This window comes from Gallus gallus, chromosome 2, assembly GCF_016699485.2.
Source record: "Gallus gallus isolate bGalGal1 chromosome 2, bGalGal1.mat.broiler.GRCg7b, whole genome shotgun sequence".
In the NCBI taxonomy this organism is placed as follows: domain Eukaryota; kingdom Metazoa; phylum Chordata; class Aves; order Galliformes; family Phasianidae; genus Gallus; species Gallus gallus.
Window position 1 is genome coordinate 14101678 of NC_052533.1, and position 23488 is coordinate 14125165.

Here is a 23488-nt window from a genome sequence, read left to right on the forward strand (position 1 = left end):
TTTCCAGTACATAAATAGAGAATGGATCTGAGCATTAACCCTTCCCCCGAGGGACGGGGGGCCGTGTGATGATTCGGGGCCCCACGTAACACAGCTGCCACTCTGTCAGAACTTTGCAGCATGGCTTCTTGTCACACCGTAACGTTCCCTGCACCAATCATACCCTCAGCGTGCAGAAAGAAGTTGCTGCCTGCTTCCCAAGGGGGCGGAATTCCCATGTGGGAGCTGGGCACGGATACTGAGAGCAAATCGCACTCAGCTCCATAAGCGGTGCATGTGTCTGAATCCCGGCAGTGGCTCCATCCGCTGCTATGACGTGGTAGCCATGGGCACGTTGGGCAGAAGCCAGAATTAAAATCAGAGCTTTGACTAAGCTACCACAGTGCTGCTTCTTGTCTTCTATAACTCTCTGATTCACAATGTAGGCATGTTCAGGTGTTTGCATACAGGATTTATTTGGCCTGAGCATGGACCACTGATCCTGTGAGTCCCTGCTTGTGGCAGACAGGCACTCTCCAGTGTTGCTGCAGGCTGATTGCATCTTTTTTGTTTGCTTGTTTGTTAATAAAAAGCACATCCTTCTCAACTCTAGCCTAAGTGCAGGCAGTGGGCAGCTGTAGCGCTGCTCTGGGGCTGCTCATTTCTTGCCTAAGCCGGAAGAGCACATCAGCCCACAGCAGACGTAGCCTGAAGCGATCATAGATGTGTGCCTGCCCGGCACTGCTGGCGCCCCTCCAAGCATCCACAAGGGGAGGCTAGGCCCTCCCCACTCACCTTCCTGCCTTTGTTCAAAGTCTTCACATAAGCATGGCGATGTGGCATTTTCCCTCCTGCCTATTGCTTTTTTATGGAATACATATTATTTCACAGAATCGTAGAATGGCCTGGGTTGAAAAGGACCACAGTGATCATCGAGTTCCAACCCCCTGCTATGTGCAGCGTCGCCAACCACCAGACCAGGCTGCCCAGAGCCACATCCAGCCTGGCCTTGAATGCCTCCAGGGATGGGACATCCACAGCCTCCTTGGGCGACCTGTTCCACTGCATCACCACACTTTGAGTGAAAAACTTCTTCCTAATATCTACCCTAATTCTCCCCTGTCTCAGTTTAAAGCCATTCCCCCTTGTCCTAAATTACTTAAAGAGACTGCAGCCTTGACTTCAGCTTAGCTTGTATACAGGACCTATGGCTTGGATAACAGTTTGGTTAATAAATGACAGCAAGAAGTCTCAGAAGGTGTGGAAGGAAACCTGAAACCATTTCTACAGATGGGTGTTAGGAAAGGCAGTGACTCTGCTCACACCAAACCAGTTCTTGGATTTCACCCTGTGCAGACCAAGCGCACCCCCAGGGCTTCCTGCCGATGCTCCACGGGCAGCACATGTGGCAGCAGTGTGCTCGTGGGCAGGCACGTGGCGTGCTGCTGCACCGGAGGGACACTCGTGGCCATGGGGAGCTGCAGGTGCTTCCTGTGAGTCTATTCACGTGAGTGAGGGCTTCTATGTGTTTCTCTCTCAGGTAGCTGTAAGGGCCCTGCAGCAGCGTTTGGTGCCAGCCGGTTCAACAGCTGCCGCCAAAGCCACCAGCGGTAGTGCTGTGCTCTGAAGGATTCTGAGAAGAGCTGTGAGAACATACAAAAGTCACAGACACACCTGATGGTGAGAGCCCTGCAGCCCGGCCTGCTTCATTCCATGTGCCGCAGCCTGAGCGCTGTCACCAAGTGCCTACAAGGAGAACGGCAGCGGGATAATAGGAAGCCTTTCGAACTACCAGGTATATGTGTCATTAACCAGGTATGCTCATTTAAGCTTAGCATTACCAAAAGCCTGAGGGACTGTGATTCCTAGAAACGTCTGCATCAAGACTGGCTGTTCCTTAAAAGGCAAAGTTAAAGATCGAGGGGAGATCGTCTGGCACACGTAGCACAGCAGAACCTGGAGCCCCGTGCCTGCACCAGAGGCGATGGGCATGAACGGAAACATGGGAGGTTCTGTCTGAACATCAGAAAATAGTCCTTCAGAATTAGGGTGAGTCCACCCTGGCACAGACTGCCCAGGCTGTGGGGTTCCCTCCTTGGAAGCATTCGGAAGCCGCCTGGGTGTGCGCCTGGGCACCCTGCGCCAGGAGGCTCTGCCTGAGCAGGGGTTGGGCCTCCAGAGGTCTCTTCTGATCTCTTCCACTCTGGGATAACTCTCTTGGCTTCAGCAGCTACTGACACAGCTCAGAACAGATACCATTCCCTGCTGAGTTTCCTTAAACTCTTATTTTTGAGAAAGTAGGAGCAGTGCAGCTTACAGCACACCACTGCGGTAACACAGCGGGTGAAGGCGGGGCACTTCCTGAACATTACTGTTCATTAATTGCACTTAACTTACATACAGCTGATACTGATTTTCAGTAATCAAAACGGTTGGTTTCATTTTCTATAAGTACTCCTTATATAGCTAATATAGTACAGAATTACCCCCTGTCTCAAAAGCATTATGCATGAGCTATAGTAGAGAAACAAAAGGAAATCACACCAGGCTGTTTCCTGCCTTCACATCGTACACAGTTTGCCATATGTTCAATTTCTTCAAAAACCAATGCAAACATCTGACAAATAAGCTGTCTTCTGCGCTGCGTAAAGACTAAGGTTAAAAATTGATTCCTTTGGAAGCAACACAGTCAAATCTAGCTTCTTTAGCACATATTTACACAGAAATCAGAGCTCTTAAGACATTTTATAGATTCCTGTTGTGCTTTTAAGCCTGATCTTGACTACAAGCACTCTCATAATGAACACTGTTAGAAGTTAAGTAGGGTTTGAACCCAGCACAGAATATACGTTTGCTGGTATCAGTTCTGATTGGTTTGGTTTCAGAGAGCTTTTTACAACTTAAGGATTGCACTCCCAATACCATTGGGCGTAATGCTGCAGGAGGTGGTCCCGGACAAAGGTCAGAGGAACAGCCAGAGGGAGGCAGGAGCTGCTCTTTGTCAAGGGAACAAAATCACACCTCTGTTTGGGAAGGCTTTTACTGCATTTGATTTCACTAAGAACTGAAGCTTTCAGCAAGAAGAGCTATTTTGTTTAGGGCCCAGAGATTCCTCGACCTTCCTCCTCCTGAGGAGCAGCAGGCCTTGCCAGACCACAGCTCCACTCTGGGCGCCCAGCAGGCCGGGGCTGCAGGCCACTGAGGGCCGCTCCTGCCCGGAGCCTGAAGGGCCGCTCCCACAGCACAGCAGCTGCTCCTTCCGGAGGATATTATTTTATCGGCTAACCAGCAGGAGCACCCTCACCGAGGAGCAGCACTTCCGTCGTTAGCATAGCTCAGTGTTCCCTTAGGAAACGTTTACCTTAAAGGATCACTCTTCAAATCATGTCAAATCAAATAGCGTCATGTCGAAATAGCACTGCTAACCGAGGCTGAGGAGGCGCAGTTCCCCCGCCCAACAGGGCTCCTCACAACACCTCTCTCCTGCACTTGGTGGCCTCCCCCACAGAGGTGCTACATCTGCTTATGCTGCTTATAAACAAACGCAGCTGTCACCATCGCCCCACCTTCTTTATTTTGTGCCTGAACGTAAAGCTGCACCAAACGAAGAACTGAATGAGGTAAATAAATGGAAGCAGTGGATGGCAGTTGGGATCTTCTGAGATTCAGCTGAAGGCACCACGAGATCTCCCTTCACAGTGCTGAGTTATTTCCTTACCTCTGGCATATTTTTGGTAAAACGAATGCAGTGTTATTGCTCACGTGATAAAATTAACTGACTCCAAAGCCTAGAAAGCGTTGTGAAACACAGGAAGTGCTCCGGGTTTCAAGCCTGAATTTAAGATCTGATTGATTTGACTGTACGTAATGAAGTCAGCGTTGATTTCCCAGAGTGAAGTGCACAATAAAGTAGCACAGCACTGACACAGAACGCTAACTGGAGCTACACCAAGATCACAGCTGTCCTCAGCAGACCTCATTCTGCTGTGTCCCACAGCAGTGCTGTGTGAGGTCAGTGCTGGCTAGGCAAGGAAGAAGCCTTGTCATTTCGAACCTCAGTATGAAAGCAACTCTTATTTGCAGTTACACCCACTCATCATTGTGCACAGGAAGAGTGCGAGTATAAAAACGCGGTTATGACAGGCCTTACAAGCCTTCCTCACCTGACTGCAGCAGAATACATGTTGTGTGCTATGGGTTGGATAGACTGCAGCAGAGCCCCATAAAGGTGCAGAGCAGACCCTCTTAAGGTTCGTGCAGCATAAAGCTGCCATTTCTGGGGGCACAGCTGATGACTCAGGAGCTCTAAAGAGCCTCTCTGAAGTCTTCCAGGGCCGGGAGGTGTTGGAGGAGAAGGGCACAGCAATGAGTTCCCCTTTCGGTCAGGACACTTCCACTGGAACACAGCCAGCATCTGGTTTTACTCCAATGTATTTTAAGAAAAACCAAAACACTACACATGAATTAGGAGTTAGTTAGTAATTGTCACTCTTTGGCTTTGGCTGATCAAACAGGACACACTCTGGGATTCCCAATATAATCTCCACCAGAGTGACCGATGTGATAACCTACAGCAGAACTGCACTGTTCTGAGTGGCAGCCGGAGGCCAGGCTGGCTCTGCTAACACATTTCTCCTGACTTTCTATTTAAACATTTGAAGTCCTGTGATGTCTGAGCATTCACTGACTGTGCCCCACTCCTCGCTGAGCAGATGCTGGCTGAGACAGCATCACTTCATCCTGTATGGCCACGAGAAAAGCAGGGGCTGAGTGTACCTGCGAGATAGAAGGTGATGTGTCCTGAGACTCTGTGATACCTGCATCACAGGTGCGTGTTTGCCTACAGCATTAGGATACATGCAGGATGTATCATATGTATCCCAAGAGCAACAGCGACCGGTAAGGAACATTTATTTGCTCCAAGTGATCAGCAGAATCTGTCTCTGTACCAACAACCTCTTGCACCAGATACAAAACCCTCTGCTTTGAAGCATTGAGGCTATATTGCAGCAGACAGGTCTAAGTTCAGAGCAAAAAACACTTCTTTTGTATAAAAATATACAACCAGTCACCAAAAGGCAAGTTACGTATCAGATGAAAGGTGATCCAACTTGGGAGGCAGGACTGTGTTTTCTGGGCAATCAGATGTAGTACTTTAAGTAGGGGCTGGCAGCCCTGCCTGTGGCAGGGGTTGGAATTTGATGACCTTTGAGGTCCCTTCCAACCTGAGCCATTCTATGATTTACTTATCAAAACTACAGCAGAGGACATCATCCCACTGTTCTTAAATCAGTCTGAGGCACACATTAAAGGAAATAACTGCAGTGAATTCATCAGTTTCTGGCTAACACTTTTGGAATGCATTTGGTCTTTTCTAGATCCTTCTCCAAGGCAACATATATATTTGCAATATTTTTTATTCCTCATTCAGGACATGACGTTCCAGTACAGAAATCCTGATGGATCAATTAACTTGAGAGAGTTGGAAAGCTTACCTTGAAGTTGTGCACATAATGTTGACATTAAAAAAGAAAATGCTGCCAGCATTTGTTGAAGTGCCAAAATGAAAGTGCTCTGCTCAGGCTCACACCGACCTCCTCATTGTTCCCATCCTATCTTACAAGATAATCAGGTGTCCAGGCCGTTCTCCACCCTTTCCTCATTTCCTCTGTAGGGAAGCATGCGATCAGCAGCTTTCTCCTCTTGTTCTTTTTTTATCATTATTTTGTTTTATTTATTTATGGTGACTGATATTTGTTTTGATTTATTGGAATTCATTTTCTTAAACAGAAAAAAAAAAATCCTGGCATAGAAAATGAGGACATCTGCAACCTAAGGATGCTGTGTTTTGAGCCCCCCTATAGTCAGACCTACTCTATAGAATCATTATCCAGCACTTACATCTTAGCTTTAAATCTTTGGTTTCTGCTCTGAATTGCATTATAGAAATTTCTTCTTGGCTGTAGAGGAAGCACAAGGAGATTAAGCTTGCTGGGCTAAAGAAAGTGAATCCACTGCTGTGAGTACAGAATCTCAGAACTGGAGGGGATGGAAGGGACCTCTGGAGATCATCCAGTCCAAAAGCTCCATTAACAGGTTTGTAATTGCTAATTTGATATTCCAGCATTTCATGATCTCTCTGGAAGCAGGAGGTGTTAGTGGTACCGAAATGCTTACATATACCACCCAGCATTCAAAGATGTGAGCCTATTGCTGCCAGGAAATAAAATCACTTCTTGTAACATAAACATAAGAGAAATACAAATAGCAACAAAAAGCAAGATTTGAAAGAGTCAAAATGCTAAAAAAATAGGAAACACAGTCTGGATAACTACATAAACATTCCACTGAAATCCATTTTGGGACTGTTAATCTCCCAGTTCATGTAGTTTGGTCACCACTCTAAGTCTTTCCGGCTGTATAGAATTCAGCAATGTCAGATGACAAACAACATATAGTTTGTGTTTATTTCCCCCATTAAAAGCCATGAGTTGTTTCTCCACCTATCAGAAAACAATTACTACCCACAGAAAAAATTACAGGACACAACTTTGGGGATGCAGAATTTCTCCTGCTAAAGCCTTCTGTGCTTTGTCCATGCTAGTTCTGATGTCTCCGTTACCAGTCTGTCCTGCTGTGCCTTCCTAGCTGTATGACATAGGGGCTAATGACAAATTGACAGGAGGGGGCTTTCTGCCCACAAGCTAATTCACACTATTCAAAGCAAGATGGCCAACAAGAAAAGCATCTGAAGCGTGGCACGAATAGGCACTGCTGTGGCAGGACAAGGTGTCCTTTAACTACTGGCAGAACAACAGACTAAAAGACCTTGAGGGCAAATTGATTCCCAGCCATAAATCCTGTTCTGTTCCATTCTAACAACATTTCTTTGGTACATCTAATGGCAGAGAGGCACAGAGGGTGATATCTCCATTACAACTCGTACTTTCAGTCTGTTGCTGCCACCCTGTATCGCCTCGTTTCACGGTTTCCCTTAATTTTTTGGTCTTATTTCCACCTGTTTTTTGCAGTCATTGTAATTATTCTCTCAGAGCTGCTATTCCTCATTTCATACTCCTTCCCTCCCCCCCTTGGCAGACGCCCGCCCCTCCCTTGAGGATTTAAGAAGAAAGGAAGGGAGGCAAGGCAAGCTTTCCACCCCGCGGCAGAACCAAGCATGCCTGCACCAAGCAGGGAGCTGTGTTGTGCTGAGGACTCTCTGTGGGTTTAATGGATTTCAGTTGCATGCCATGACAGATTATGCTGTGGATTATCTTCAGATACATGTAGGAGAGGTATTTCAAGGTATTTTACCTTTTAATCCATATTTAGCAAAAGCCTTTCAACAAAACTTTGTGGTACAACCAAATACCTTTATCATTTTAGACCCAAACACTACACTGGGCTACAAATAGACCAACACTGTAGTTGAGAGCCCGGTTGTTATGTGTGGTACCGATTTTTTCCTGCAAGTTACTGCCCTGAATTGTCAATGGACTTCAAAAAGGAACTGTAAGCAAAATATTCAAGCAATGAGAAATAAAATAATGGCCTCTGGATAAAACCCACTTCATTCTACTATAATTGTATAATCTCATACAATATGAGGCTTACTAAAGAAAAGAATAAGGGACACACTTTACCTTTGTGAAAGTTCTCCCCATCAGATATCTGAAGGAAGGAAGTTAATATTCTAAAACCAGGAGTAATTGGTATACAATAAAAGAAAATCAGTATCTGTTGCTGCATGACTTCTATTGAATTCACCGTGGTACATCCTCAAGCTCCTTTAGACAGTTACTGAGCTTGCTTTACCCATCCAGCTGCCAAGGTCTTCTATCCCTTAGTAATTCAAAATGTTCTTAGTTCTGAAATGGCTCCATCACTGCTTTTAGTTTGGCCTTGTCTCTTACTGAGTTGTGCTTAAATCATGGTTGCATAATTGGTTTCACTACAGAACATAAAAAACAGACTATCGGGAAAAACAAATGAGTCCATCCATTATAGCAGGTACAGTCTGCTAATGAAATTACGGACCAGAAGCTCGTGTCCTTGTAGTTTGCTTTAGTCAGGTTCATTAAAGCGTAGGGCATGAATTCAGATTTTTATTCAGCTGAATCTGAAGCTTTGAACAAATGACTTCCCAAACTAATTCTTCTGACTGCAAAAAATGAAAGGCCATTTGAAAAGCATTTGGAAAACAATGTATATTTTAATTATATCAAACTAGGAAGTCAATATTTAGTATTCTAAGCTTAAGAGGACAAATATTGGGCTTTCTCTATAAAGGATTAAACATTCAGTGAAATTAAATCAGCTCAAAAACTTGAAGTTTCTGAAGGCTTAGATATTTCCTTTATGTTTACAGTCCTGATGACCATATAATTTCTCAGCTATTTGAACAAATATGTTTTGTTTGGATGGACACTCTCTGTGACACGCACCTGAGTGCAGCATGCAAAGGGAATACTGACCTGGCGGAGGGTTCACTTTCATTTCAGGGAACGCTCTTCAGTGGATGACAATAAAGTGCACAGAAAAACTGTTTCCCATCTTTTCCCCTTTCACATCCTCACAAGATAAACACACTGTCTTAGGAAATAATACTAACAGCTGTAGTACCTCCGGAAAGGGAAGGATCGACTCAGAGAGGTGTGAGGACCCACAGCGCTGTTTCAGGCAGTAGAGGGTGCAGAGAAACCAAAGGCTTCCACCTGGAGTCAAAAGAGGATTCCTCAGTCACTGAATCAAAGTCACTTCAGTCAGTTACTGAACCTAATTTCACGTACTACTTTCAGCAATGTGTTTTCCACTGAAACTTTGTATGTGAGAGCCAGCTCCTCTGAGATGCCTAACTTTGAAAACACTATCTGTAAGCAATGTTGATAAGATTTAAAGTATAACTCACTTAATAGAGTACCTAAGATCTCAACAGTCTGCCCCTAACTGTTGCAGTGGAAAAGAAGAATCACTCTTACATAAAATTAATACTACATGGGTCGTGAGCACAAGGTCTGTGATCAGACCAAAACCTGGTGCCCAATAAAATGTTTAATCTCCATACAAGATGGAGATAATGTCACCTGCACAAATGGACCAGGATGATGGCTTTGCTTCCTTCATCCACATCAACAACAGAGAAAATGATTTCACCAGGTTGCCACTGTCTGCAGACACCAACAAACACACTGCCAAGGGCCAGCACTGCAACATAAGGGGTCCAGCTTCTTGAAACTCTGCTAGAAATGTTTCCTAGACTGGCCTTGTATTTTATTCAGTTTCTGGGATAAATTCTACTTTTTTTTGTTTAAGAAATTAATTTGGGAAAAAAAAAAGTAAAAATCATCTAACCATATACACTTCTCTGTTTAATCATATTTTCTAAGTAGAAAGAGAGCATTGTCTTACGAGTAGTATTAGTAGTACAGATGTGTATTTCATACAGCTTGAAAGTGCCTTCTGTTTTGTATTTGCATATGTCAGTGTGATAATCCTATCTCATAAAGTATGTATATACACAGATAAATGAAACCAGCCACATAACAATCCGAATAGAGATAATAAAGCATAGGGAAATGTGAAGTTGGCGTCTCATGTGAGTTTAAAGTTCTTTATTCAGTTTGTGGTACATTGATACCATCAGTACAACAAGCATAAGTTTCAGCTTCAAAAATTGCCTGGTTTAAAGCGTAACATTTTCAAATGTTTACCATAGCTGTTGCTTTGGCACAGAAGATTGCCTCATGGAGTTGGAATGGGCAGTGTGTTTTAGTATTTGGCTGGCAATCTGATCAACATGAAAAAATTCAGAAGAAAAGCTCCCCAAGTTTTGTGTGTCATTCTGCTTGTGCACTGGAGATTATCAGTATGATTTGTATCATCTTGAAAGTATAGCACATGCTAGGGCTCAGGAAGGACATTAATGTGCCCATCGTATATCCCATTCTTCATTTCTTCATCCTTATTAGAATGATCTGGCAGAAGGAACTATTATATTAGGAAATACTTTTGCACGTTTGTGTAGGTAGGCATTGCCGTAGCCACAGTGTCCCTGGTAACTACTGCACCAGCACGTACTTCTGTGTGTTTGTGTGGGTAAGCATTAGCATGGCCTTGATGCCCACAATAAGCACTGTCCCTCAAAGTCATTGCCAGCAGACTTGAAAGAATTCAGAGTTCTTTCCACAGAAGGCTTGTGTCACTGTTTACAGGTTGTATGCAAGCAGGTGGGAGAAGACGACTACCCCAGGATGTGGAGATGGATGTGGCTAAACACTTAACAAACCTTGAGAATGAAAATAAACAGCCTCTATTGCAGTTTCCTTGGCGCCAGTGTTCTTCCTGTTAGAGCACAGGTTTTGGCAAGCGGCTGGGATAAGCACTTTGGCAGGCTGCTCCTCCTCGTGCTTTGGAGCAACGCCTGACTGGCTGGTGAGAGCCATCAGCTGTCATCAGCTAAACCCACTTTCACGCATTTTTTTTTTCTAGCTTATCAAACCATTTGTTTCTCTGCTGGTACACGGTTCATAGATCTGCCTTCCCAAGCTGCTTACTAATCATTGACTCTTTTTCCCTTCCTTGCTGCTCCTCCAGCTTTGTCAGCTGTTCCAAGCTGTCTAATGCTTTATCTTTTTGTTTCTTTCAACATAGACAATATTAGTTAAGATGTCTGGTCCAAAGACTTCTGAGGGCCGAAAAGCATTTTAATTGTCTACAGAGATTTACCTTGAGGACGTCTGTCTGTTTGCAGCACAGACCGTAGCTTAACAAAGGACATCTTTTAGCTGTTTGGTTACATTAAAGTGCTGGTCCCAAGCCAGGTCCTGACAAGGATCATCATTCTCATGAAACCAATCAGTATAAATGCAATTAATTTAGAGCTCTGTAAGCAGACAGATGAAAACTAAATGGCTCGGTACGTGATACAATCTCAATCCTGAAAGAAAAGTATGGTTCTTCAAAACTCTGCACTGAAGAACAGGTTTCTAACAAACCCAGCACAGGGTGTATCACCCATGCTCCATAGTAGTAAAAGTTCAGTTTCGACTGAAAGCTGCATTTTGATTTTCCACCTCAGATTTAATGATACTGAAGTAATCTCACACCTTTGCATCAGGCAGCTGTGGGAAAAAAAGTTTTACATGAGTAATGGCACCAAAAAGATGTGTCACATACACTGAACACAGCTATGAAAATACCTCCTTGGTGATGGCCTCAAAAAAACCTTCCCATGGATTAAATCAAGTGATGACAAAAATGATATGCCAGGGGTGCAGTGCTTTCTATCACCTTGTAAATCAGAGTGACAAGTGTTATTCTATGGAATTCCCCAGAGAGAATCCCCCGTATGGTCTCAGCAGAGATTTACAGAGGCAAGCAAGATGACTAAACAATAAGCAAAATAATATGCTAAAAACCTCTACCTAATACTGGAGTACCAGGAAACAAAATAATGTAACGGGTTGGGACCCACTTTGCATTTTACACTCCACTCTGAATTTGTAAAAAGAATTAACAAACATCTGTTAACACTTAGGTACCTTACGCTGTTGCTGTGCTAATCCCAGTACAGATCATTCTGCGAGGTCTTGTATGACTGCTTCAAAATGCTGCACGCACAGCCATTCCTCAGCAGCAAGAACAATGTGGTTGGAAGCCATAAATGTCTTTAGATCCTACCCTTTCTAACAAGACTTCTACATTTAACCTGTAAGTTTCAGGGAGACATCCCATATCCTGTCTTTCCCATAGTATAACCAGGCCAGCCACATCAGCTGAACAACCAACCTTCAAGAATGAGATTATTGCTATTAAAATGGCATTAAAATTGTACTCACTAGCATATAGAAACCTCTCAAGGCTTTGTGCCTTTTGGATACAGACTGCTTCAATATGAAGCACGACTCAACGTATCGTCTCTTTGTCAATTGCTACAGTTTTAAGGAAAGATAGAAAATTGACCTTTCATTTATGCTTGGTCTAATAGACATTAAGATAAAAATATTTGATGTGGATTAGATGCAGAAGGTAAGCCAGCTGGTAACTTTTCATCTTGTCAAGATCATTAAGCCTACTCCCTGAAATAAATTCTTGCTCAGTTTCATATGTCTCCTTGAGCTAAATACTCTCTTGCAGGGAGATGGAATAAGACAGATTAATCAACAACCACTGAGACCAGGCCCAAAAATACTTTGGCAGAGATTAGGCCATAAATTGGCACAGTGCCTTGAAGTGAATTACATCCATGCCGCTGCACTTAGTGGCCTTTCTCCTATGGCTTACTGTGTATCCTTACAGTGACTTGGTATCTATCTCCATTTATTTACTTTTTTTCCTCAAGCGTCTTCAAAATACCATTATCATAACTATTAGAAGATTTCTAGCAATGGCATGTCTGGCATTCAGGAGCCTCTTCTCTCTCTTACTTAATTTGGCTTTTATCCTTCTCTTCACTGGACATTTTGGATTCACTTTGCTCTTCTTTGTCCTACCCATTCAATTTCCTGATACAAATTTCTAGCAACTCACTGTAAGCACGGCTGTTTGACCACCTCTGAGCCTTGAGAAGATGTCAGTCGAAGTAGACGAAAGTGAATTTCATCCAAAAAAAGCACTAAATCATGAGAAAAAAAAAATCAGAACACAATTCAGACTTGAATTGGAACTGGGTTTCTGCCAGAAGATTGACTTTGTGCTGGTTGGCAAAGAAACTCCATTGCTTGATAGCAGTGATCATGCCATGAAAAGAAAAGTATTGGTCATCCTTGTAGCAGGTCCTCATTAGTTTTCATTCCCCAAGTAGACACAGCAGATGTTGCGACACTTTCAATAGAGCAGCTATTGCATGGAGTAGCAGGGCTGAATTCTGCAACTTAGTATTGGTTCAGAAAGCACAGCTGTCTTGCTTGTAATAGCCAGCACTAAACTAGGCTGTTTTCAGCACTGATGAAGTATCCCATGTTCTATTTTTTGTTTGCAGCATGAAAGCTTTTATTCAGAATATGACAAATGGGATTTCTGTGACCTCAGCTCAGCTCCATCTGCTGATAGAGACATTATTTTTGGCTGCAATACCACTATCACTTTAAATAATTTAGATTGGAAACATTCAGGATGAATTTCACAAGGAGATGCTTGTGTTGGAAACCATGAAGTTTCCTATGGCATCCAGAGCTGGGACACTGTCTAGAAGGAAGAAGCTTCCACTCCCTCTCATACATAAGGAAAGGCTGTGCATGTCTACTTGAGAATCTCAGCTACTGCAGTGACTGCAGCGCAGTGCAGACTTCCAAGCTAACTTCAGATTAGCTGGCTGAGACCCACTAGAAATGTAGCTTTGGCACATGAGTCCCTGTAGATATGCCTGTCCGGTCACTCTGGCTGATGGCAATGTGAGCCATCAGTTCAGTTCTTGGACTGTGAACTCAAGCAGTGAAAAAAAATCATGACAGGCTGAAAACAAATAAAAGATCCACAAACTGTGCTCTTTGACCCTCAGACAGCAAAGTGCAGTGTTTTTTCACAGACTTGAGACATGCTTGCTAGCAAGAAAATTCCTGAAAGTGAAAACTGTCGTGGAACCGTCAATCTGCAAGAATGTTGGTTTGGAGGAAAAAAAACTGGCATTGCAAAGCTTGCTGCAAACTGAGAGCGGCTGACAACGTTTGAATTGAAGAAACTGAGGACCCTTTTGATCCTGGATTTGTTGCATGCTTATGTTTCTGTTAACACCCACTACAGCCAGTGCCTGGTCCATTTCCATCCATTCAAAATATAAAATGTCTCCCGTTATAGTCAGCGATGGTGGGTTTCTGAATCACTGTATAGATGGGGCACTGGAAAGACTGCTAGTTTTAGCTTTTAGAAAGCACCCAGCACTTAGACTTTGTAAATCACTGGAAGCTCAGTACAAACAGTTACTGAAATGGCTGAAGAAGTTGTCCATCTTGTTCTCAGAGCACCATGCTTTTATTGCCGAATGTACCATCACACTGACAGTATAACTAAGTTTCAATGAAAAACAAAATAATGGAGATCAAATTCACATCCCACCCTTGGGAATTTCTACCTAGCAAAGCTGGAAGAGCTGTGATGAAGAGAGCTGCACAGCTGCTACCCACATTAAATATTTTGGTGGAGGAAAATCACCCTATTAAAGTCACTCACACCCTAAACAACTGCTTTATTGGGGTTTTTTTTTTTGTTTTGTTGTTGTTGTTGTTGTTGTTTTCTTTTTAAGGAGGATCTTTCACAGAATTTGCTGCAGAGGAAAAATAAGACAAACAACTATCCAATATTAGTTAAGGCAAGGAACATATTTTTCTTGGAAGTAATCCTAGATCTGCTGAGATAGCTGCAAATCTTCAGTGATTTTAGTAGGACAGAATCTTAACCACTTTTGATGGAAAGGAAATGAACTCCCTAGGATGGCAAGTCATTTCATTTTTCATGTACTTTAGGGGAATTTGAAGAAGGTCAAGAGGCATCCTCCCTACCATGCATTTAGTGAAACACAGTCACTGCTCCAGGCCTCTTAATAGCCTACAAATTAGGTAGAAATCTCAGCTGTTTTCTCACCTTACATATTGTCTCAGGCTTTGCTATCACCAGTCTCAGCTTACAGAGCTGCATCCTGATCCTGGGCCTGATCACTCAATGTAGAAAGACTTCACCTTCTCCATTCCTTTCTGAAGTCATGTAAAATGGAGAAGAAAGTCAGAGAAAGAAAGAAAGAAAGAGAGAAAGAAAGAGAGAAAGAGAGAAAGAGAGAAAGAGAGAAAGAGAGAAAGAGAGAAAGAGAGAAAGAGAGAAAGAAAGAAAGAAAGAAAGAAAGAAAGAAAGAAAGAAAGAAAGAAAGAAAGAAAGAAAGGGAAAGAAAGAGCTTCATTTCTGATAAATGAAATAGTCTAGTCAAATACAAAGAAAGGCGCTGCAGAAATGTTTTTATAGCACCCAGGATGTTGAAACAAAAAAGTCAGTCATAGAGGGACAATGACTGTAGCAAGTCAAGTGTTCAAATAATGCACCAGACTTTGAGTTGCAAAGAAAAATACAGAACCAGATGCAGTCTGTGAATCAGCAACTCTGGAATGCCAGCACAGAAAGAATGGCAGTAATGATCCAAGAGGACACAGAAAGGCATGCAGAAATTGTTCCACGATCATTTTAGCAAAGCATGTGTTTGTAATATATATATATATATTCCTATGATGGTAATGTCTTAGACTCCGATTAGCTTAGTTCCTCAAAGTATTAACTGAGGTCAAACAGAGTTCCTGTAGGTGAAAGCTTCTGCTAACCACTGGGGCAAAATTAAAAACCAAACTAACTAAAAGCCCCACACACACTTTATAAAAAATATCTATTGTTGGAGCGTGGAGGAAAGCCTCTGACTTACTGCTGCTTGGTTTCCAAAATCCGAATTCCGTTGGCTGAATCCTGCTCTAGTTGGCACTGAAATGGGCTGAGAATGAGCAGAAGGGAGTGATTCTGTATTCCCAGCATTCTGGTGCCAAACACAGGATTCCTTTTAGTGGGTGGAGATGAGAGACATGCTGTGGGCAAGGGAAGCATTTGTCCCCAGCTAACTTGCAAGCTAACTTTGGCTGCTTGCTTAATACTCTTAGGATTGATGCGGGACCAGTGGGAGAGCTTGGCATGCATCCTCACCCTCACTCTGCTGGTTGTTCTATCTCCATGGCCATGGGGGTGTACAATTACGGTAGTACCCAGACTTCATTACTAAACATCTTTCAGACTCTAAAATAAAAGACACTTATACAGTCACTCCTTACACAGTTAGACACTTACACAGTTAGACAGTCCTTACACCCTTTTCTTTTTGGCCATCATTCATTACTTCACTCCCAGGAAGGGTGAGAGGTACCACCTCGACCATTTGAATTCATAGCCCCCGAGCACTACTAGAGAAGAAATAGGAAACAGCAAATGAAATTTCTGTTTCTGTAAAGGAGAAAAGCATGTGATACTGTTGGAAGATTTATCTATTGTAGAATTAAGTTCTACTTCAGGAAATGGTGTAGGGGATAGAATGTATTGGAACACCTCTCCTACAAGGACAGGCTGAAGGAGCAGGGGCTGTGCAGCCTGGAAAATAGAAGGCTCTGAGGTGACCTGATAGTGGCCTGTCGGTCTCTGAAGGGGGGCTGGAAGAAAGAAGGGGACAGAATCTTTAGCAGGATCATCTGAGATGACAGGACAAGGGAAAATGGTTTCAAACTTAAAGTGATGAGATTTATATTGGATATAAGGAAAAAGCCTTGGTGAGGCACTGGAACAGGTGCCCCACCACAAGGATGTGGTGGAAGCCCCGTCCCTGGCGATGCTCAAGGCCAGACTGGACCAGGCTCTGAGTAACCTGATTGAGCTGTGGATGTCCCCGTTCACTGCAGGGCAGCTAGACCAGATGGCCTTTAAAGGTCCCTTTCAACTATAAGAATTTTATGATTCTATGCTTCTACTTCACTCCAAATGTCACCTACTGATTTTATGGTCAATATTCTTTTTCTTTCCTTTTCACATTGAACGGAAGAAAAGCACTGATTTATAAAACCTCACAAGAATTTTTCCTCTAAACTTCAACCCAAAAGGAATTGTAAAAGACTTTATCTTGGTTAACTCTGTCAGCTGACTGAGTGCATGCCCTGCCCTGCTCAGCATACAAGGAGACCATTGATAATAGTCAGAAAACACCTCGACACTTCATACAGAAATCACATGGGAAGACCTTCATGGCAACTAGATGTGTCAGTTGGCAAAGCAAGGACTGATAGTGATGGGAGGCTTACTTTGTGTGTTTATAATTACCACAAACACTGCCCAGGATATTTTTACTTCTTTTTCTTGAGACTTTGCTGTCAGCAAATTCAAATATCTTTATGGCTTCCAGCCTTGCATTTTTCTTGAAATCCATTCCAGCATTATGATGGAGCAATATTCCTGTCACAGAGAAGCAGCAGCTGGTTTGTTGGCTTTTTAAAAAATATTTATATATTTCATTTAGAAATAGTTCTGGCTTTGACTATTTCCCCGAGTTACTTTGGTCAAGTTCAGAATAGCAATGCTGTGCTATTTTCGGAGAGTAGGATAGTAACTGCTGCTTTTGCCTATGGCAGTGAAATCCCTGTATGCCGTTTGGATGGAGAAGGCAGGAGAAAAAGAAATAGATAGAATTTCTAACGTGTCATTCTGCTTCTCAGTTGAAAAGTCCCCCTCGGGATGGTTAAGTGGTTCAGCACGGATTTTAATCAGGAGGAGAACATTGTTTTAGGAAACAATTGCAAAAGCACTCTTCCTTAGAAGGCCGCTGTGCTGTGCTCTGAGGTACATTCTTTTCTGTCCCACTGTGCACAGAAACAGAGGGAAATTTAATAACGCAAATGTGGGCCATTTGTACTCGTTGAAATTACAGCTGTAGTTGTGTGCCTGAAAGGAGCACTGCCAGATTTCTACCACTGCTAATGAACCTGGGACGTGAAGTGAAGAGGCCACTGGTAGGATGAGAAAGTTATGTCTATCCCAGCTGCCGCACGGATTGCTTACACGTGTGACACAAATGTGAGTTTGGGCACTGAGGATACCTGTATGCCTGTCCTATTGCTTCTTCAAGAGCAACAGGCAAGGAACTCGCAGTGTTACCCTGCAACTGGTGGGACAGTTGAACTGGACTGTTAGAAGCATAACATTATGTTTCCCTTTACAAGGCATGAGGGCATTTTACATAATTTGAGAGCTTTTCTGTGTACTTTCATACTGGAGTATGAAAGGAAACTGCCGACATGTCTGAAACTTTGTTTCCGTTATTGAATTATTGTCCTATAATATGAAAACAAGAGCTGGTTCCTGCTCAACGTCTCTTGAAAAAAACATGAAATAACACAAATCAAAACCAAAACCAAATCAGAATAAAGAACAGTCACATGTTTTTCACATGCAGCTGACCTGCTCTGCTGTCTAAATACATACAGCCAGCGAATGATCTTTCTCCTTCAGTTCATGACTTGTTTAGATAACAGATGCTTTGCTCTCCAAAGGAAAAGGTCAAAAAGAAGAAGCAGAACAAAATGCAAAAAAAGCCACAAACAAACACCAAACCCTATGCCTAGTCTTGGATTTGAAGATCAAATAAAACTGTTTACAACTGTTCCTGAAAAACTTACAGCTTCAAATATTGTCTTGCTGAGCAGAAAATGATCAACAACTGGAAAAATGCAGTAGAGATTAATTTTATGAGACTTCAGTAAGTGGATTAAAATAAGATGCTCTCTGTTTTGAAATCGAGATCAGCATACAGCTCTGTATTTGGTTCTTTGCCAGTTGTGCAATTCTCTTGAGGCTTTTTCTTTGCACTTGTAACCCAGGCAGAGAAATGGTATGCAAGGGAGAAAAGCTCTGGAAAGGTTCATTAATGCCTGTGTAAATAGCAGTTCTTGTCTTTCATGGGCACTGCGAGTGCATTGGTTTTTTTAAAAAGACTCAGTGAATATGGAGCAACCTCAACAGGAACAGACTTTACATTTCGGTACAGACTTCACATAGACGTACAAGTTAAGATTAAAATGTATCTGCAAAATATTTCTAACTGATTGAAAAGACCTGCAGCTCAAATTACTCTCTTAATTAACCACTTGATGTTGCAGTTTTTCAATATGCATCCCAAGGTAACTGCTAGATGTAAAAAACGACTACTTGCAGTCTGTTGGGGAAAAATCCAGCAGACTCAGAGCAAACAGAACCATTATGAGCCTGGCTGAGCCCATGGATTCTTTCAGCAAGTTTACCTGGCTACATTCCTAACATGAATTGCAAGATCATAGATGACAGTGACAGTTTCACATTGAGAAACTAAAACACATGCACTAAGAAAATAGTTCTTCACAAAATGAATGTGTAACTTTTCTGCACAGAGTCGCAGTAGTTTATGCAGAACTGTTTATGGTAGATTGTCACACAGTAGGCAAACAGTATATTGTAGATGGTGTACAATCTGTAGTACAGATCTAATGTTTGTGCTTTAAAATGATACAGCTTGCCAGGACAAATGCTACAAGTTTTGTCCAGAGTATACTTGCTTCTCTGCCAAAATAATTAAGTATTCTGTTGAAAAGGATATTTTTTCTGCAGCAATCTCAGAAATACCAAAACATTTATGATGGATGTCCATTGCAGTCATTTCCACAGTGGAAAGGCAAATCATTTATCATCCGATCATTTTTTTCTGTGACAACAATTAAGCTCCACTAACAGTATTTGAAAACTCAGGCGAGTGTAAAGCAGCCAAAGAGCTTGAATTTTAGCACTGTGTGGTCATAGGTAAATATTAAGGGGCTGCTTATTTAGGTGAATCATCAGTTTGACTCACCTAAAGCACAGTATGGCAAAGCAGGAAAAAAAATCAGAAGGAAATAAATAAACTCAATCAAAATATTCTTCGTATTTTAATTGCAGCAAATAAAACTTCCATAGTCATCTTTATCAACTTTGTTCCCAGTGCCTGCTTCCCTCAGGGCTTCTATAGGAAACCAAAAGCATTGCTGCAGGGTTAAGACCAGACAGCACGCAGTTGTTTGAATGGGTATTAACTGCATACACGTGTCAGTCTGTGACTACTGCTTTCAGAGCCTGGCACTGGAATACTAACCCATTGCCTGTCTTCAAATTTCACATCTTGAAATATGTGGAACTCGTTATGTTCACACATAACTGAATTGCAACAATGAAAACATGCTCTTACTTGGAAAAATGAAAATACTGCTCTACTATTTCAATTCAATTTTGATTTTGCATGCAGAGAGATTCATGGTTTGATTCTAAATTATTGAAATATATTACATGACAGTAAGGACCCATACACAAGATGTAGCTTTTGAAAATGAGCTGTGTATTTAGGAACAGAAAGAAAATAGTAAAAATGTCCTCCAAAATAACATGTGGTAGCTTATTTTTCATGCCATTGCCTTTGTTATTCAATCCAAAAAAGATTATTCTGATTCCCACATAAAACAATTTTAAAATAAAAAAGAAAATCATATGCCATGCTCTGCTGGTGGAATGTTGGATATTGATCTTTGCAAAGTGTCCATTAAATATATATATAACAGAAATAAAGATATATTTTTAACGCCATGTGGGCAGGTAACTTAAATACACAATTCTGTATTAGGAATTTGTTTTCATTACATCAACTCTATCCATCATTCAATTAAAGCCATGATCGGTGATAATAATACCTCTGGAATGTGGTGGGAAAAGTGCGCATTACTCCATTATCAGCAGGTTATTTAATCCATCTCTAAAGGACTCCATTTTGAGAATCACTGCTCATCATGCTTCCTTCAAATATACCAGACCCATTTGCCACAGCTCTCTTTGACATAATAGTAAAACATTTAAAATGTTTAGAAAGCCAAATTCAGTTTTTGTTGTTGTTAATAAAGAAAGTACAGTGATAGTACTGGCAAACCGATGGAGAAATCATGGTGCAGCAGAAGGATGTACATGCATGCCAAAAACGCAGTTATCACAGAATCAAAGAATCTTTGAGGCTGGAAGAAACCTCTAGAGATCATCGAGCCTTACCCTCAGCTAATGTCCCATGCTTTCACTTCATACAATAATACCATTTGGTGGCTGCATCTTCTGTATGAAATGACTCGTGTCAGAGTCTAGTAGGTCCTTGCAGGGGTCTAATGACAGAGCTTTTTATAGTGGGTCCTTCAGTACAAAGTTTGAAGCAGTAACAGTTTAATGGGTTTTGTTTGATCTTTGCAAAATATAGAGAGATAACTGGTCAGGTTCTCTATTATTTGAATATTTTCTTTTGAATGAGTCAGCCAACAGTTTGGAAAACACGTGAGATTATCATGTGATTAAAAACATGTTCTGAGACTGAAGCATTGCCACTATAGGCAGTGTTCTGGAAATCTCATTTAGGCCAATTCAAATCTACAGTTAAGAGCTCCATGAGTAAATTCATGCATCTGATCGAAATGCCCCCTACTTAAGGGCACAATGCAGCATTCATCCTACGCAGGCTTTAGGCATTTAGGATGTGGCTGTCCAAAGCTAAATCAGTTTATTTGGGATCTTCTAGATTCAATATGATCCTCTTCAATGGACAATTTATCTGACGCATCTTACAGTGACATAAATCACCTTCTGGGAGTACTTAAATTTGTCCATAGACTCTAAGAAGAGACTAGGATGTCTAGACTGCTGTCTAACCCGAGGTGCTTATGATAGGCTGGGTGAAATCTGTTCTAGGTTTTAACTGTTCTGGTTATTTAATGCCCTAAGAAGCACCCTGCCCCAGGCAAGGTCAGACAAAGACTGTAACACATCTCTGGCAGACAGAAGAACTTCAGCCTACCCCAATTAAAATCCTGAAGAGAAATCCTAGGCACCGTCTGGACTACAGACCATGAATACCAAAGATCCAATATGCTGTGGTATTTGACTTTTCCTCAGACAGTTTATCTTGAAATTTCTACAAAAATTGCTGATGTTAGGACTCTTCTATACTTAATACATACGAATTTTTCTGAGTGTCCTCTAAAATCTTCAAGACAAGGTTCCCAGTGATCTTAATAAAGATTTATATAGCACTAGAATTTGTAGTTAATTCTAAAGTGACGTAACATGCATACCAGTACTTCTCACTTTTTCTCATGACCAAGTCATGATGTTGAGCTGTGAAGTGCAAAAAGAAAGGGAATGCTTGCCTCCCAGGGAAGGAGCTCTGCTATTTCCCCAGTCTATGCACAAATAAGAGTAAACAAAAATGTTCTTCATATTCAGAGCAAAATACCTCCTGTTACACATTCAACAGCCACAAATGCTCAGCTGAAATTTCTCAATAAATCTTTTATTTGGCCAAGAAAGATGAGCTCTAAGCCATCTGGAGTTTGTCTCCCAAGCTTATTAGCACTGCTTCTCATTTTCTGGATTCATACCTTGGCACTGTCCAAAACACAGATTGAAGAAGACTATGTAGGTCACTGAATGATGTCCCAAGAAATCAAAGAATCATTGCAACAGATATTTAAACTTTAAAGAGCCACACAATTACTTCATGATCAATCCCATACCTCAGTGCACACTGCACCTGATTACCTGTACAGACTCAAGACACAGAAGAAAGTGACAAGAGCTGTACCTCCAATGCCATAAGAAAAAAGCAGCAGTGATCATTTCCTTAATATCTTTACAGTACTAAGAATTTGAGGTAAGTTATCCAAAAGATCCAAGATATTCCTAGAGCTTCTAACTCCAAAAGCATCTCTGCCATGCACTGAGATCACCAGCCCGTACCCAACTCCCTTAGCTAAGCAATAGAAATCCTGTAATATGAGGCTAAAACACGAATCTCCTCTGCAGAATGTACTTAGGTATTAGCCCTACTAGGAAACTGGATACAAAAGAACAATTATCACAGGCTTTAATTCTAACTTCAGAGTATTTCTTATCTTGTTTTGTGACCCTCATCCATAAACTTATCAACCTCCATCTTATAACATTTACAGTTTTTATAACAATGTCCCATTGTTGTCTATCTTTTCCCAGGGAAATCTAGCCACAGGGAATACAACAGGAATCTAATTAATTATTTATATTAAATCAGCATGAACTTGTGTGTTAACCCTTACATTATTCCATTAAATACCCTATGTGTCTATTCCAGCAATAGAAGTAGGACTGGTGTATTTCTAATCAGAGTACCTTCTGTTTCGGAAAGAACAGACACTCCAGATAAATTAATGTATAAAAGATGAATACAGTCGACCTTTCAAATTGTAGATTAAAAGCAAAACACACATACACACACATTTTTCAAAGCATAGTAGGTCCAGCACTCATCTATGCTGCTGTGAACCATGAAGTGCGAAGCAGCCAAGGTTAGAGAGGACTGATTTCCAGAAACTGTGAAGGGATTAAAGAAGTTCTCTCACTGTGAAATGAATTTGGAGAACTGCATCCATACTAGGTACTTCAACATCTGCTTTTAGCCTTACTAGTAGTGAAATATATATATGGTTTGGTTATCACATAAAATACCAGTAATAAGTTTACAAGTAAATACAAACTATTTACTTCTGAAAAAATGCACATAATAATAACAGAAGTGGAAATTTTTCACAGAATTAGAATTACTTCAGCATCAAAAATTGCATGAGCAGCATGTTGAGAGGTGATCTCTCTCTGCTCTGCCCTGCTGAGTCCACATCTGGAGTATTGTGTGCAGTTCTGGGCTCTTCAGTTAAAGAAAGACAGGAAACTTCTAGAGAGGCTCCAGTGGAGGGCCACAAAGATAATTAGGGACCTGGAGCATCCCTCTTATGAGGAAAGGGTGAGAGACCTGGGACTGCTCAGACAGAGAAGAAGTCTGAGGGAAGATCTTATCAAAACGTATCAAATCTAATGAGTGAGAGCCAGATGGATAGGCCAGGCTTGGTGATGCCTGGTGACAGGACAAGGGGCAACAGGCACAAAC

At 41.8% G+C, this 23488-nt stretch overlaps 2 long non-coding RNA genes across 2 annotated transcripts in view; one reads left to right on the forward strand and one right to left on the reverse strand.

Annotated features, from left to right (window-relative positions):
* Positions 1-8742, reverse strand: part of LOC121109540 — an 11058-nt gene extending 2316 nt beyond the window's left edge. Inside the window, exon 1 of the long non-coding RNA XR_005855984.1 lies at positions 8602-8742. This is a non-coding gene — a long non-coding RNA (uncharacterized LOC121109540). The remainder of the gene's footprint in view (positions 1-8601) is intronic.
* Positions 1100-14131, forward strand: LOC121109541. Its single transcript, XR_005855982.1, has 3 exons — positions 1100-1774; positions 5926-6075; positions 12959-14131. It is a non-coding gene; the product is annotated as an uncharacterized LOC121109541 (long non-coding RNA).
* The last annotated feature ends 9357 nt before the right edge of the window (positions 14132-23488 follow it).